Source organism: Schistocerca nitens, chromosome 10, assembly GCF_023898315.1.
Source record: "Schistocerca nitens isolate TAMUIC-IGC-003100 chromosome 10, iqSchNite1.1, whole genome shotgun sequence".
NCBI lineage: Eukaryota > Metazoa > Arthropoda > Insecta > Orthoptera > Acrididae > Schistocerca > Schistocerca nitens.
Genome location: NC_064623.1, coordinates 60,350,998 through 60,369,395, shown reverse-complemented (window position 1 = coordinate 60,369,395; position 18,398 = coordinate 60,350,998). Strand labels below are relative to the sequence as shown.

General features: G+C 45.3%; 1 protein-coding gene across 1 annotated transcript in view; it reads right to left on the bottom strand.

The window, feature by feature from the left end:
- The window catches only part of LOC126209864 (uncharacterized), a 457,624-nt gene extending 440,237 nt beyond the window's left edge, over nucleotides 1-17,387 (bottom strand). The window contains exon 1 of the mRNA XM_049938990.1: nucleotides 16,769-17,387. The gene's annotated coding sequence lies outside the window, so the exon portion shown is untranslated. The remainder of the gene's footprint in view (nucleotides 1-16,768) is intronic.
- Between the last annotated feature and the right edge of the window lie 1,011 nt (nucleotides 17,388-18,398).

The following is an 18,398-nucleotide window of genomic DNA, read 5'->3' as shown; positions in this document are numbered from 1 at the left end:
TGTCTGAAAATAAAAAAAATTAAACTTTTCACTCAAGGGAAGACTTGAACCAAGGACCTCTCGTTCCGCTGCTGCTCACGCTAACCACGGGACCACGGCGAGCTTGAGCTCCCATTATCCTTGATGCTGCCTATCTTGCACATGGACTACTCAGTTTGTATATTTTTCTTATTTTTTTCATAGTTCCACACAACTTCTTCCTGTTTTCTCGATTGATCTGTGTTCAGTTTTTCAAGGCCTATCCACTGTGCCAACTTATAACTAAATCTGAGGGGAGTGCGATGGGGAGGTTCCCTTGTTAGAACTACTTAAACCTAACTAACGTAAGGACACCACACACATCCACGCCCGAGGCAGGATTCGAACCTGCGACTGTAGCGGCCACGCGGCTCCAGACTGAGCGCCTAGAACCGCACGGCCACACCGGCCGGCAACAAACATGAGCCGTGGTGCCATTAAGTTAGTGAACTGTCTTGTCTGGCACCACTAGCTCTGAGGACAGTATCGACTGCCTCTTGCGGCCCCGTTGCCAATATCTATGTGGGTTGTGGGTTGTGTCATCGGAAGCTCTTTGCTTGACGATATGTATACGGGTTTGGTGGCCCGAGAAAGGAAGTACCATGTTTGGGGATTGGCGGTAGCGTCGCGACAAGAGGCGGTCACGAGGTCCGAGCGGCAGAAGCAACGAGCTGTGCAAGGAGGGCCTGCCCAGAAGAAGAATACCGGAGTGCTTCACCGGAGTCAGCATCGACTACAAGCATCAGACCGACATCCCGTCGGTTGGTTGGCAACATTCGTGTCGGACGACCGCTCGTGGCCTTATGGGACTTAACTACTTAGGTCATCACTCCCTAAGCATACACACTGAATTATCCTAAGGACAAACACACACACCCATGCCGGAGGGAGGACTCGAACCTCCGCCGGGAATATGCCCTCTTCTACCTGGCTTTCATCTTCACTACTCAGTAACCGCCGCGACGCAGCGTGGATCCATGGAGCTACTTTCTGAGAAAGGGGAGTAACGTTCTGTAATCCTCGTGGTGATTCGTGTCATTGTCTACCCGACCTCCTAATTATTTTCTGGTTTGCACCCGACCCTCGGAATTCTACTCGGTCAGCTCTTTGGTCGTAAATATAGGCCGTAGTATTCTACTAAGACACTGGTTGTCACTTAAAAATTTGTTCTGATATTATATTGCCCTTCCTTTCTAGTATATACCCGATCATTTATGTTGTAATGAGTCAACTCCTGGTCGGAAATCGAGTCGGAACAATTGCACCAAGGCACAGGTTGGCGTTAAACACACAGGAGTCTTGTGGTTAGATTTAGATGTTAACTGGTTCAATTCCATGATTGTAACTGCATTTGAGATAATCTGAACTACCTGTTGTACTAAGTTGTGCGTTCCTGTCTTTGAAAGGCCAGGTCATTATTGGTGTATTTTTAACTGGATCTTGTGGTTCCGCCGAGTGAGTTCTCTTGTAATAAGTGCTCATACCTAATGGTTTAAAACGTTCCTTCACAGCGTCGTACATAATTGAGAAGCAATTTAACTTTTGACAAAAAAATGGTTCAAATGGCTCTGAGCACTATGGGACTTAACAGCTATGGTCATCAGTCCCCTAGAACTTAGAACTACTTAAACCTAACTAACCTAAGGACATCACACAACACCCAGCCATCACGAGGCAGAGAAAATCCCTGACCCCGCCGGGAATCGAACCCGGGAACCCGGGCGTGGGAAAACTTTTGACATATTAACAGCGAAGTCACCAGGACTTTAGTCAGAATAAGATTGTCAAAAGGGACGCGATGAGATCCAGTCGCTCCTTGGTTGCTGATTGAAACGAAAATGTTGCTCGCTTTAAAGCAAGCCTTATCATTGTCATAATTGTTTCCTGTTTACCCTTTAAGCGTGGGCCCCGAACCTTCTGACATATAAAACTTCCTGGCAGATTAAAACTGTGTGCCGGACCGAGACTCGAGCTCGGGACCTTTGCCTTTCGCGGGCAAGTGCTCTACCAACTGAGCTACCCAAGCACGACTCACGCCCCGTCCTCACAGCTTTACTTCTGCCAGTACCTCGTCTCCTACCTTCCAAACTTTACAGAAGCTCTCCTGCGAACCTTGCAGAACTAGCACTCCTGAAAGAAAGGATACTGCGGAGACATGACTGAGCCACAACCTGGGGGATGTTTCCAGAATGAGATTTTCACACTGCAGCGGAGAAACTTCCTGGCAGATTAAATCTGAAAATCTCATTCTGGATTCCGACATATAGTTTCCAAATTTAAATAATTACGTCATCTGCTTGAGTAATTGAAACACTCTTGTCATCAATATTGCCCGCATCTCGTGGTCGTGCGGTAGCGTTCTCGCTTCCCACGCCCGGGTTCCCGGGTTCGATTCCCGGCGGGGTCAGCGATTTTCTCTGCCTCGTGATGGCTGGGTGTTCTGTGCTGTCCTTAGGTTAGTTAGGTTTAAGTAGTTCTAAGTTCTAGGGGACTTATGACCACAGCAGTTGAGTCCCATAGTGCTCAGAGCCATTTTTTTTCATCAATATTACTTATATGTTTTCAGGTGTTGCAGAAGGGCATTTAATAATATACACTGTGTCCAGTGCGGTAGTAAACACCGCTGATTCACCCGATAACGGGAGGGCTGCAGGTCCCGGTCCTTGTAATTATTATGTTGTGCTTGTTTTGATTTCTCTTGTAAAAGCTTATTCATTTCACAAATTTGTTAATTTCTAAAGAAAACAAATTTATGATTATATACTGTTAAATAAAAAGGTTGTCCGAAAAGAAAGTAACATTGGTGGGTCCTCCCTTCCACGTTTCCCTTAATACCAGTAAATATCACATCTCAAAACACATGGAATCCGAATTCGTACAGCGCTGCACACACAATAATGTACCTGTTAACGTGAGTTGTGGCCTATTAGATGGTATACTTGCCGCATTTGGTCTATACGGTAGTTGTCGTAAAACAAGCGATGATGGATGATTTGGGGGCAGGGGACCAAACAATGAGGTCATCGGTCCCATCGCATCAGGGAAGGATGGGGATGGAAGTCGGCCGTGCCCTTTCAGAGGAACCACCCCGGCACTTGCCTGTAGCGATTTAGGGATGTCACGGAAAACCTAAATCAGGATGGCGGAACGCGGGTTTGAACCGTCGTCCTCCCGATTGCGAGTCCAATGTGCTAACACTGCGCCACCTCCCTCGATCAAGCGCTGCATCACTTGAGAGATACAGAGGGGAGCGTGTGTGCCGGAAACTACTAACGCCACGTCATCACAACGCCCCTGTGCGTAACATACACATATTGCATCATAATCTAAGGATGAAATTAAAAATTAAAGTAGCTTTCCCAAACTTTGTCAACATATGCTTCGTATATTAACGTTAAAATTGTTAAATCTCAGAGTGATTGGATGAATATGTTTCCCTAAATAAAAAATTTAAACAAAAAACAAGTGGCGCTAAATAATAAATCTAGAAAGCCAAAAATTGTTCAGAATCTGCAAATGTATGTAAAAATCAACTGTTACAAGTCTGAACTTGATCGGAGCAACAATCTGGTTAAAATCGGAGATTTTTCGAAAAACTGAAGGCGCTACAGTAGAAAGATGAAAATTCATATGAAGCTTCAGTTTCATATCAAAACATTAACTATATGACACATTATCCTGCCCCTAATAGTTTTCGAGTACTTTATTGAAAACTAAATTCGGAACAAAAACGTCCTTATTTGTAATAGATTAAGTATCGATTATATTAATGATAGAAAGTTGTGATTACAGCGCTTGATTACATCTATTATATAATATACACTACTGGCCAGCCGGCCGCGGTAGTCTCGCGGTTCTAGGCGCGCAGTCGGGAACCGTACGACTGCTACGGTCGCAGGTTCGAATCCTGCCTCGGGCATGGATGTGTGTGATGTCCTTAGGTTAGTTAGGTTCAAGTAGTTCTAAGTTCTAGGGGACTGATGACCACAGCAGTCGAGTCCCATAGTGCTCACAAGGGAACCTCCCCATCGCAACCCCCTCAGATTTAGTTATAATTTGGCACAGTGGATAGACCTTGAAAAACTGAACACATATCAATCGAGTAAACAGGAAGAACTTGTGTGGAACTATGAAAAAATAAGCAAAATATACAAACTGAGTAGTCCATGGGCAACATAGGCAACATCAAGGGAAACGAGAGGACAAGAGCGTCGTGGTCCTGTGGTTAGCGTGAGCAGCTGCAGAAGCAGAGGTCCTTGGTTCAAGTCTTCCCTCGACTGAAAATTTTACTTTCTTTGTTTTCGCAAAGTTATGATCTGTCCGTTCGTTCAGTGACGTCTCTGTTCACTGTAATAAGTTTAGTGTCTGTGTTTTGCGACCGCAACGCAAAACCGTGCGATTAGTAGACGAAAGGACGTGCCTCTCCAATGGGAACCGAAAACATTAGATCGCAAGGTCATAGGTCAACCGATTCCTCCACAGGAAAACACGTCTGATATATTCTATACGTCACTGCTGACGGCGTGTGCGTCACATGACACGAATATTTTGTCGACCCACCTAACTTGCACACTTGGCGAATGGGTAAAAAGATTCTTCTACCTTGCCCGATTTAGATTTCCTTGTGGATGTGATAATCACTCCCAAAAAAGTGATGAAAACATCAGAGTGTGTCACATAAACTGCAACAAATGAATGCAACAGTTTTATAGTCCCATATTTTTCTCTGTGCTCTGTCAAAACATATGTTATTAACGTTTTCAAATTTTTCCGTGTGTAGACCGTCAAATCCTGCATATGTCCAAGCAAATCTGAACATGTCCTGGAATTTTGGAAAGCGAAGTTGATTATGTGTGAGTGCCTGAACTCTGATAATTGTCTGAAAATAAAAAATAAAATTTTCGCTCGAGGGAAGACTTGAACCAAGGACCTCTCGTTCCGGAGCTGCTCACGCTAACCACAGGACCACGGCGCTCTTGTGCTCAGGTTATCCTAGATGTTGCCTATGTTGCCCATGGACTACTCAGTTCGTATATTTTGCTTATTTTTTCATAGTTCCACAAAACTTCTTCCTTTTTTCTCGATTGATCTGTGTTCAGTTTTTCAAGGCCTATCCACTGTGCCAAATTATAACTGAATCTGAGGGGGGTGCGATGGGGAGGTGCCCTTGTCAGAGCCATTTGAACCACTACTGGCCATTAAAATCGCTACAGCACGAAGATGACGTCCTACAGACGCGAAATTTAACCGTCAGGAAGAAGATGATGTGATATGCAAATGATTAGCTTTTCAGATCATTCAAACAAGGCTGCAGCCGGTGGCGACACCTACAACGTGCTGACAGGAGGAAAGTTTGCACCCGATTTCTCATACACAAACAGCAGTTGACCGGCGTTGCCGGGTAAACGTTGTTGTGATGCCTCGTGTATGGAGGAGAAATGTGTACCATCACGTTTCAGACATTGATAAAGGTCGGATTGTAGCCCATCGCGATTGCGGTTCATCGTATCGCGACATTGGTGCTCGCGTTGGTCGAGGTCCAATGACTGTTAGCAGAATATGGAATCGGTGGGTTCAGGAGGGTAATACGGAACGCCGTGCTGGATCCCCACGGCCTCGTATCACTAGCAGTCGAGATGACAGGTATCTTATCAGCATGGCTGTAACGGATCGTGCAGCCACGTCTCGATCCATAAGTCAACAGATGGGGACGTTTGCAAGACAACAACGGTCTGCACGAACAGTTCCACGACGTTTGCAGTAGCATGGACTATCAGCTCGGAGACCATGGCTGCGGTTACCCTTGACGCTGCATCACAGACAGGAGCGCCTGCGATGGTGGACTCGACGACGCAACCTGGGTGCATTAATGGCAAAACGTAATTTTTTCGGATGAATCCAGGTTCTGTTTACAGTTATCATGATGGTCGCATCCGTGTTTGGCAACATGACGGTGAACGCACATTGGAAGCGTGTATTCGTCATCGCTTTACTGGCGTATCACCAGGCGTGATGGTATGGGGTGCCATTGGTTACACGTGTCAGTCACCTCTTGTTCGCATTGGCGGCACTTTGAACAGTGGACGTTACATTTCAGATGTGCTACGACCCGAGGCTCTACCCTTCATTCGATCCCTGCGAAACCCTACATTTCAGTAGGAAAATGCACCACCGCATGTTGCAGGTCCTGTACGGGCCTTTCTGGATACAGAAAACTTTCGACTGCTGCCCTGGCTAGCACATTCCCCAGATCTCTCACCAACTGAAAACGTCTAGTAAATGGTGGCCGAGGTACTGGCTCGTCACAATACACCAGTCACTACTCTTGATGAAGTGTGATATGGTGTTGAAGCTGCATGGGCAGCTGTACCTGTACACGCCATCCAAGCTCTGTTTGAATCAATGCCCAGGCGTATCAAAGCCGTCATTACGGCCAGAGGTGGTCGGTCTGGATACTGATTTCTCAGGGTCTATGCACCCAAATTGCGTGAAAATGTATTCACATGACAGTTTTAGTATAATGTATTTGTCCAATGAATACCCGTTTGTCATCTGCATTTCTTGTTGGTGTAGCAATTTTTAATGGCCAGTAGTGTAGCTATAACAAGTTTCGAGACTTTGATGTAAAGTCTCTTAAAGTTGTAGTTCAGTTGTTCTACCGTCGGTTCCGTTCTAAAAATTCTAGACGGCACAGTTTCAATGCACTCGAGCTAAGACTTTTTCTGTAATTAAAGCCAACTTAACTTCATTCATAATAAATTACGAAGATTCTAAATTGATTAATAAAAGTGTTATAAAACAATATGTATCAAAGAAAGCGGCCATTTAGAGGCTGCTACCGGATCATCAGATGACGGCAGGTGTTTCCTTCGGCCGTCCGCTGCGCCCATATATACACATCAAAAAAAGTTTTGCATCACCTCGGTTCCGAGAGTTCCAGAACTTGAACAGAAAATTGGAATAGAGATCAACATAAACACCATTTCCGCCCTTCTTATTGCTCATGAAAACCACACATTGCATGTTGTACCACCATACAGCGAGACCTTCACATGTGGTGGTCCAGGTTACTGTACACACCGGTGCTTCTAATACCCAGTGGCCCGTCATCTTGCACTGATGCATGCCTGTATTCGTCGTGGCATACTATCCACAAGTCCTTCAAGGCAGTGTTGGTCCACATCATACCGCACCTCAATGGCGATTCGGCGTACAACCCTCAGAATGGTTGGTGGGTGACGCCGTCCATTAACAGCCCTTTTCAATGTATCCCAGGCATGTTCGATAGGATTCATGTCTGGATAACATGCTGGCCACTCTAGTCGAGCGATACCATTATCCTGAAGGAAGTCATTCACAAGATGTGCACGCTGGGGGCGCAAGTTGTCGTCCATGCAGACGAAAGCCTCGGCAATATGCTGTCGATATGGATGCACTATCGGGCGGTGGATGGCATTCACGTATCGTACCTCCGTTACGGCGCCTTCCATGACCACCAGAGGCGTACGTCGGCCCCACGTAATGCCACCCAAAAACAGCTGGGGAACCTTCACCTTGCTGCACTCGCGTTCAGACTGACCGGGCCACTTCCAATGACATCTCCGACGATTGGTTGAAGGCATAGGCACCACTCATCGGTGAAGAGAACGTGATGCCAATCCTGAGCGGTCCATTTGGCATGTTGTTGGGCCCATTTGTACCGCGCTGCATGGTGTCGTGGTTGCAAAGACGGACCTCACCATGAACGTCGGGAGTGAAGTCGCGCATCATGCAGTCTATTGCGCAAAGTTTGAATCATAAAACGATGCCCTGTGGCTGCCAGAAAAGCATTATTCAACATGGTGGCGTTGCTGTCAGGGCTCCTCCGAGCCGTAAGCCGTAGGTTCAAATGGTTCAAATGGCTCTGAGCATTGTGGGACTTAACATCTATGGTCATCAGTCCCCTAGAACTTACAACTACTGAAACCTAAATAACCTAAGGACATCACACAACACCCAGCCATCATGAGGCAGAGAAAATCCCTGACCCCGTCGGGAATCGAACCCGGGAACCCGGGCGCGGAAAGCGAGAACGCTACCGCACGACCACGAGCTGAGGACAAGCCGTAGGTAGCGGTCATCCACAGCAGTAGTAGCCCTTGGCCGGCCTGTGCGAACAACATCACTCCGAGACGCCTGGACACTTCCCTTGTTGAGAGTCCTTCCTGGCACAAAGTAACCATGCGGACGCCGTCGAACTGCGGTATTGCCTGCCTAGGCATGATTGAACTAAACACGAGCCGTGTACCTTCTTCCTGACCGGTCGCTGTGGCCGAGCGCTTCTAGGTGCTGCTGCTACGGCCGCAGGTTCGAATCCTGCCTCGGGCATGGCTGTGTGTGACGTCCTTAGGTTAGTAAGGTTTAAGTAGTTCTAAGTTCAGGGGACTGATGACCTCAGATGTTAAGACCCTTGATGCCTAGAGCCATTTGAACCAAGCTCATTTAAACCGATATAACAACTGCGCTATACGCTTGTTTTATATACAAGTTACGGGCCGCAGCGCCGTATTCTGCTTTTTTACATATCTCTGTATGTAAATACGCGTGCCTGTAACAGTTTATTTGGCGCTTCAGTGTATGTACACTTCTGGAAATTGAAATAAGAACACCGTGAATTCATTGTCCCAGGAAGGGGAAACTTTATTGACACATTCCTGGGGTCAGATACATCACATGATCACACTGACAGAACCACAGGCACATAGACACAGGCAACAGAGCATGCACAATGTCGGCACTAGTACAGTGTATATCCACCTTTCGCAGCAATGCAGGCTGCTATTCTCCCATGGAGACGATCGTAGAGATGCTGGATGTAGTCCTGTGGAACGGCTTGCCATGCCATTTCCACCTGGCGCCTCAGTTGGACCAGCGTTCGTGCTGGACGTGCAGACCGCGTGAGACGACGCTTCATCCAGTCCCAAACATGCTCAATGGGGGACAGATCCGGAGATCTTGCTGGCCAGGGTAGTTGACTTACACCTTCTAGAGCACGTTGGGTGGCACGGGATACATGCGGACGTGCATTGTCCTGTTGGAACAGCAAGTTCCCTTGCCGGTCTAGGAATGGTAGAACGATGGGTTCGATGACGGTTTGGATGTACCGTGCACTATCCAGTGTCCCCTCGACGATCACCAGTGGTGTACGGCCAGTGTAGGAGATCGCTCCCCACACCATGATGCCGGGTGTTGGCCCTGTGTGCCTCGGTCGTATGCAGTCCTGATTGTGGCGCTCACCTGCACGGCGCCAAACACGCATACGACCATCATTGGCACCAAGGCAGAAGCGACTCTCATCGCTGAAGACGACACGTCTCCATTCGTCCCTCCATTCACGCCTGTCGCGACACCACTGGAGGCGGGCTGCACGATGTTGGGGCGTGAGCGGAAGACGGCCTAACGGTGTGCGGGACCGTAGCCCAGCTTCATGGAGACGGTTGCGAATGGTCCTCGCCGATACCCCAGGAGCAACAGTGTCCCTAATTTGCTGGGAAGTGGCGGAGCGGTCCCCTACGGCACTGCGTAGGATCCTACGGTCTTGGCGTGCATCCGTGCGTCGCTGCGGTCCGGTCCCAGGTCGACGGGCACGTGCACCTTCCGCCGACCACTGGCGACAACATCGATGTACTGTGGAGACCTCACGCCCCACGTGTTGAGCAATTCGGCGGTACGTCCACCCGGCCTCCCGCATGCCCACTATACGCCCTCGCTCAAAGTCCGTCAACTGCACATACGGTTCACGTCCACGCTGTCGCGGCATGCTACCAGTGTTAAAGACTACGATGGAGCTCCGTATGCCACGGCAAACTGGCTGACACTGACGGCGGCGGTGCACAAATGCTGCGCAGCTAGCGCCATTCGACGGCCAACACCGCGGTTCCTGGTGTGTCCGCTGTGCCGTGCGTGTGATCATTGCTTGTACAGCCCTCTCGCAGTGTCCGGAGCAAGTATGGTGGGTCTGACACACCGGTGTCAATGTGTTCTTTTTTCCATTTCCAGGAGTGTAGATACAGACAACTGATCAGCTATTTCATACTTTTATTGGCAAGTATGAAAAGTTTTTAATATATTAGTGTTCGCACAACTTCCTTCAGCTGTTGATATTTCTTAGAAATGAGAGACAAATAACAATCTTTTGGGTGCAATTAGTAGCTTTGTTTTTCTTTAATTATTCAAATTCAAAGATACAGTAGCAACAGCAATTGAGAGATTCATACCTCATAAATTGGTAAGAGATGGAACTGATCCCCCATGGTACACAAAACAGGTTCGATCGCTGCTGCAGAGGCAACGGAAGCCGGCCGCGGTGGTCTCGCGTTTCTAGGCGCTCAGTCCGGAGCCGCGCGACCGCTACGGTCGCTGGTTCGAATCCTGCCTCGGGCATGGATGTGTGTGATGTCCTTAGGTTAGTTAGGTTTAAGTAGTTCTAAGTTCTAGGGGACTGATGACCAAAGATGTTAAGTCCCATAGTGCTCAGAGCCATTTGAACCATTTTTGAGGCAACGGAAAAGGCATGCGAAGTTCAGAAGAACGCGAAATCCCGAAGATTGGCTAAAATTTACAGACGCGCGAAATTTGGCACGGACTTCAATGCGAAATGCCTCTAATAGGATCCACAACGAAACATTGTCTCGAAATTTGGTAGAAAATCCGAAGAAATTCTGGTCGTGTGTAAAGTACACAAGCGGCAAGACGCAGTCCATACCTTCGCTGCGCAGTGCCGATGGTACTGTTACCGACGACTGTGCCGCTAAAGCGGAGTTATTGAACGCAGTTTTCCGAAATCCCTTCACCAGGGAAGACGAATAGAATATTCCAGAATTTGAAACACGAACAGCTGCTAGCATGAGTTTCTTAGAAGTAGATACCTTAGGGGTTGCGGAGCAATTCAAATCGCTTGATACGGGCAAGTCTTCAGGTCCAGACTGTATATCGATTAGGTTCCTTTCAGATTACGCTGATGCAATAGCTCCCTACTTAGCAATCATATAAAACCGCTCGCCCACCGATAGATCTGTACCTACAGATTGGAAAATTGCGCAGGTCGCACCAGTGTTTAAGAAGGATAGTACGAGTAATCCATCGAACTACAGACCTATATCATTGACGTCGGTTTGCAGTAGGGTTTTGGAGCATATACTGTATTCAAACATTATGAATCACCTCGAAGGGAACGATCTATTGATACGTAATCAGCATGGTTTCAGAAAACATCGTTCTTGTGCAACGCAGCTAGTTCTTTATTCGCACGAAGTAATGGCCGCTATCGACAGGGGATCTCAAGTTGATTCCGTATTTCTAGATTTCCGGAAAGCTTTTGACACCGTTCCTCACAAGCGACTTCTAACCAAGCTGCGGGCCTATGGGGTATCGTCTCAGTTCTGCGACTGGATTCGTGATTTCCTGTCAGGAAGGTCGCAGTTCGTAGTAATAGACGGCAAATCATCGAGTAAAACTGAAGTGATATCAGGTGTTTCCCTGGGACCTCTGCTGTTCCTGATCTATATAATTGACCTGGGTGACAATCTGAGCAGTTCTCTTAGGTTGTTCGCAGATGATGCTGTAATTTACCGTCTAGTAAGGTCATCCGAAGACCAGTATCAGTTGCAAAGCGATTTAGAAAAGATTGCTGTATGGTGTGGCAGGTGGCAGTTGACGCTAAATAACGAAAAGTGAGAGGTGATCCACATGAGTTCCAAAAGAAATCCGTTGGAATTAGATTACTCGATAAATAGTACAATTTTCAAGGCTGTCAATTCAACTAAGTATAATATTGTGGGAAAGGCGAGCCAAAGGTTGCATTTCATTGATAGGACACTTAGAAGATGCAACAAGTCCACTAAAGAGACAGCTTACACTACACTTGTTCGTCCTCTGTTAGAATATTGCTGCGCGGTGTGGGATCCTTACCAGGTGGGATTGACGGAGGACATCGAAAGGGTGCAAAAAAGGGCAGCTCGTTTTGTATTATCACGTAATAGGGGAGAGGGTGTGGCAGATATGATACGCGAGTTGGGATGGAAGTCATTAAAGCAAAGACGTTTTTCGTCGCGGCAAGATCTATTTACGAAATTTCAGTCACCAACTTTCTCTTCCGAATGCGAAAATATTTTGTTGAGCCCAACCTACATAGGTAGGAATGATCATCAAAATAAAATAAGAGAAATCAGAGCTCGAACAGAAAGGTTTGGGTGTTCGTTTTTCCCGCGCGCTGTTCGGGAGTGGAATGGTAGGGAACCCTCTGCCAAGCACTTAAATGTGAATTGCAGAGTAATCATGTAGATGTAGATGTAGATTTCGAATGAAAAACACATGTTTTTCTTAAATATATATCTTTACTTTTTAAGGTAATTTTCTACTGACGGAACTGAAAATGCCCCTTTAAAAAATTGAAATGACTAACTTGGACAATACGCAAAATACGACGTTTTCCTGGAACAAACACATGACAATAGTTAAAATTTTAGTAATGAATTAATACGATGGCCGATTATTATTCTCCAATCCGTTCATGCCGGCCGCTGTGACCAAGCGGTTCTAGGCGCTTCAGTTCGCGCTGCTGCTTCGGTCGCTGGTTCGAATCCTGCCTTGGGCATGGATGTGTGTGGTGTCCTTAGGTTAGTTAGGTTTAAGTAGTCTAAGTCTAGGGGACTGATGACCTCAGATGTTAAGTCCCATAGTGCTCAGAGCCATTTGAACTATTTTTGAATCCGTTCATATATAATCGTTCTGTAATGGGCTCATCTGTAATTTCACTCATTTCCTTAGAAACCAATATCATTCAGAATACTATGAATCTTTTAGAAGCCACAGAACTTCCTAGCAATCTTGTTTCTAGAAAAATCGTTACCTGAAAACCAAACATTTTATTACCACTCTTACGGTACACTGATATATGGGTTCCACAACCGAATATCAGTAGAAAATAAAAATACCTGTTGTAACCGAGACTAAAGAAGTACCGAGAAATAGCAGTTATTCAGAACTAAAGTACCGGTATCAGTTTTAAATGGTCGGTGTTTTTACCGTCGCTACTCTGCCATAGTGCAAAAAACCACTTCTGTTGTCTTTCTGGGACGGTAATGTTTTAGTGAAGCGCAGGTAATTTGTCGCGCAAAAATCGGTGATAAATTGCACTTTAAATTTGTCAAAAATCTGGTTCTGATGCGTTACAATGCAAAACGATACGTGCAGAGCTGCTAGTGTTACGGCATGTCGGTAAGCGGCATCACAGTCTAAAAACTAAGTGCTATCTACAGAGAAAGACACATCTGATGAGCCGAAATAAATTAATATTTGCTCCGACGTCTCGTCGACGAATATGTCATTACAGACGGAGCGCGAAGTCGGACTGGGGAAGGTCGAGGAAGGACGGCGGGCGTGCTCTTTAAAAGGAACCATCCCAGCCCGGAGCGATTTAGGGAACTCGTGGAAATCTTGATGGCAGATCGTGGATTTCTGGCAGGGATCTCCATAACACGAATAAAGGTTCTTAACGTCTGTAACATAACATGTCGCCCAGTCCAACCAATAAGAAATACCCAATGAGCGCCAACGAAAAGATGGACTACCGCACTGATAAGGAGGTGACCCCATAGGTGAGATCGACTTTTTGAAACTACCTATGCGGTGATGTAGGTTACCACACACTATAGCCATTCACCCTGGTGGGCTCTATTGTGCGAGTAATACATAAAAAATAAATAAAAATCACGAGATAGCACTAAAATGGACAAGGAAAAAGAAAAAGAAAAGTGAATTATGCTTGCATAACTCGGAAATTATCCGAATTTTTTTTTCCAAGCACGGAAATTAACTCGAGCTGCAGTACCACTATTTGCCATTTCCCAAAGACGTGTGCACCATCTTTGATGATTCTCGATGAGACAGTACTCTGATCAGCCCAAATAAATCGTTTGTAATGCTAATACTCCGAAAACGATCTGTAAAATTTCAAGATATTTGGTAACTGCATGAAACTTTTTTCCTCTGTCCAAAGTACAGAATATCACGTAGTCATGTTAAGTCTAATTCGCAGACAGAGAACTGACGAGAAGATTACGTGTCACCTTACAAGAGTAACCGAAGAATGGAAAGAAGATTGAAAAAGAAAACGGACAAATAGTGTTGAGGAATCGCTTAAGTTATGAAATAAAATGGATTAGAGAAACGTTTGACGTGTATTCGAATGTTGCTCGAAATCATGGAGAGCAACTGAGGTGCTCATACATTAATGAGACCACTGCCTGCAATTCCACCTGACACGTATCCTCCCTCACTGTTTGAAATTCTACTATTATGACTTAAACACTGATTCTTAAATTCTCAGTTGGCACCTCATTTTCTGTATCTGAAGGGGCATCATGTTTTTATCTAATTTATTTCATTCAATTACTTTTAGACACACCATTTCACAAATAATTTCTCAGTTTTTTCGGTTTCTTTTCATTTTCAAGTTTTGTTCAATAAGAATGAAGTATATTATACTTATGTATTGATGGCGATGTATCGGTAATCGAGGTGGCCAACAAAGACAATCAGACATGTACAAAAAGATAAGTTCATTCACAAAACGTACACTTAGTAATTCAGATGTACATAATTTTGAAGTGCTGTAAAGTATTTCTGTGGTGCTGAGCTATGTACAATGAGAATAATGTTCTTCATAGAACCACATCCTCTTGTATGCTGATACAGTCAGGTAAGGTATTGTACCAAATAATGCTTAATAGCTAGTAATTCCAACTGCACTTTTTAACCGAGTATAACGAAGAAAGGAGAAGAAAGACAAAACAGAATGAATAGTAGCCAATAGCACTGGTCTTATGTGCTATTATCAAGACAGAAAAAACCAGAAAAATTTGCAACAGGTGTCGGAGCTTGAAAAAAAAATATCTACAGGAAAAAATAAAAAACTTAAGTAATATAACTCAGTGGTAAGATCGGATAATTTTTATGTGAATGTGAATTTTTAACGATATATTAGGAACATAATGAGTGTAATACGAACTACAGACGGTTGGAAAATGAGAAGCAATGAGGAGATCTACCGAAATGTGCAGAAAAATAGGACATGAAGGCAAAGCAAGGGTTAATCTTGTTTGGACACAGAGAAAAGGTGAACGATGGAGAACTCCTGTGGTTGTGTAAAAAGCAAACAGCAATACCATGCATTACAGAAATAGAAAGACACTAGAAACAACTCTAATGAATCAGAAATAATAGCAAGAATCTCTTTTTAACAATAAAATAATTAATCTAGGGGGCTTTCAAAGCAGAAGAATTAAGAAAAAATAAGTAGCATTTGACAGAAGAAAGAAAAAGACAAGTTGTGGAGATGTTGGTGCACTCGAGAAACTGGAAACGACGAAGAGGAACTGAAGTTGTTACTTGTCATAACTGATCAATACAAAGATAAAATATATAATGATACATAGCAGAAATAAACTAGAAAAATTCGCAACATTACATACGAGCTTCACAAAAAATATCTACAGCAAGAAATGCATATACAGAAATACAAAACTTAAGCAATATAACTCGGTGGCAAGACCGTAGTTTTTATGTGAATGTGAATTTTTAACGCAGTATTGTAAGCAGGGACAGAACACAGCTGAAAGGCAAATTATCACAAATATAATGAGTGTAATACGAACTACAGATAGTTGGAAAATGAGAAGTAATGAGGAGATCTACTAAAACGTACAGAAAAAACATAATATAACGGCAAAGCAAGGTTTAATCTTCTTTGGATGCAGAGATAAGATTAACGAAAGAGAATTCCTGTATTTCTGGAAAAAGAAGTCAACAATAGCATGCATTACAGAAATAAGAAGACGCTAGAAACAACTTCAACGTGTCGGAAATAATAGCAAGAATCTCTTTTAACAATAAAATAATGTAGGAGGCGTTCAAGGCAGAATAAATAAGAAATGAGTAGAATTGGACAGAAGAAAGGAAAGACGTGGACAAGTTGGAGCACTCGTAAAATTGGAAACAACGAAGGGGAACTCAAGTTGTTACTTGATCCTTATTCATCAGTACGAAGATAAAAAATATATAATAATAATAAGACATAATCTTGGGGATCAGCTCAGGTTTGAGATACTTTTTGTGTATTATGTTACTGTAGATGCTACGAGAGATACTGCGGTTGGTTTAACTTTTGTCCTTTCCGTGACAGTGAGGCAATTAGCTCTGATGTGAGCCCACCATTGGTCTTGTATTTATTTGGGCAGCTTAAGCTGACATGTATCTCCGAAACACTCGCCTGAGAGTGGAACGGAGAGTTCCCGCGACAGCCAACACGGCTCTGGATTACGAAAACACAGTGGACCGGTCTTCCCGAACACGATTAAGTCATCTACGCCGCAGCGTGAAAAATTCATGACCCGAAAAGAAATATTTCACAGCGGCCCGAAACGTGCCATGTTGTTCCGATGACGCTCGGAGGAGGTGAGGTACTCGGCTGCCTATAAGCCCCAAAAGAGATGGCACCTCCGAATGACTTCCCGGCTGCGGTCGCGGTGTTATTTTGGTCAATAAATTCACCGACGAGATTACGATAGAGACTTTTTCTCCGTACGGACTTTTTATCTGTACAAATAAGGTGCTAAATTAGGCGATAATGTTAAAGAAAGCGGGCGAGATAGCCTCGCCCGACTATTACGTTTGATTTGTACGATCACAGCTAGTGGCTGTGCTCACCTACCTGTTTAGGCTGGCGTGCAGCGGTGCGGAGCGCAGGAACGAAAACAAAACGGGAACCGATGGCAGCGGGCCCGTCTGTTGTCCGTTCTCGTCGGATTGATGGCTGTAGACGCACGCACTTTTCACACGCACCACACGCAGACAGTAGCGTTATTTGGGGAGGGAGAGGGGTGAGGGCCGGTTGGAGGTGGAAGACGTCGAGGGGCAGAAATTATTCCGCTCTCCTGTGGCAACTTTCCTTAAGCGCGGAGGCGCTGGTTGCGCTTTAAAGGAAACGACGAGCGACCGTGAGAAGACGGCGGCAAGAAGAATGAGGCGACGAAGAAAGTGGAGCAGAAAGAAAAAAAGGAACTCGGCACAGCTAAGTCGAAGAACTGGGGCACACCCGTGTGAACGCGGCGGCACTGGGGCAGTAAACAGATGTCTGGGCGCCAAACACTGTGCGAAAAACAGTTGACGGCGTGCAACTAGTCCCATACGCGGCAGAGTCACTGTTCCCGGCGCATCCGTGGTCCTATCCCTGCCGCCAGGTCCCAGGCGAAGGTGAGTGGCGCTCGGTCGAGGCGTTGTTCGACTCAGGCGCCGTCGACGTCCTGTTGAGTGGTGCGCACCGGGCGACGTCCCGCGCGGCACTGGCTCGGGTCCAGTCGAAGCGCCGCACCTGTTGAGGCGGGTCGCGGCTGAGTCGATACTCTCGCAACAGGTTATCGACGCCGTCCGCGGGGCGTCGACGCACTGTATCGAGGGTTATCGTCGGTAGACTGGAGGGAAGGGGGGGGGGGTGGAAATCTGGGGAAGGGTAGGGATGTGGGTGGGGAGAGGGGAATTGAAACAAAACGACTGGAGTGTCAATGGCCAGTGACACCTGTCGCGAATGGTTTCGATATATCGATAGCAGCAGAGGAAAAGTCGAGGCAGAACGAGGAGCCCGAAGGAAATTCCGTGTCAGCCTTTCGTGGTTACACCATATCAGTAAGGAATAAGTGGTTGATCACTTTATTCCGCTAATCTGGGTCTTTCTGAAATGTAGAAAAATGGTAATTTGGGTCTGTTATGAAATGGTTAAGAAAGAATCGTTGTTTTAGTGGCACTTTCTGGGAGAATTAATATATATTTTATTTCTATATTACGACACAGAACATTCTAAACAACTGGGTAGATGAGAATCGAACAAGACGATAGATTGCCGAATGGAAACCCAAAGGGAATTCCGTGTTAGCCTTTCGAACTTTTAACACACTTATACAGAGAGAGGGATTAATACGTTCTTTAATTTTATTTGGGACTGCCTAGGATACAGAAAAATTAATTTAGGTCTATTAAGAAATGGTTAAGAAGACCTGTTGACTGTACGTTCTAGAAAAAATAGTATTTAATTTTTCGATATTAAGACGTAAAATATTATAAAAATTTAAGAATCAGAAAATGTGATGAAAAAATTGTGACATTATGCAAGGTACCAATGACGTGAGAGGGCAAGATTGGGGATAGGGAAATCAAACAAAACGACAGAAATCCTGTAGCGAATGACTTCGATGTAAGTTTCGATAGCAGCAGAGAAGAAACCGGGGTACAATACGGTACCTGAAGAAGATTTCGTGTAAGCTTTACGCCCTTATAACATACCTATA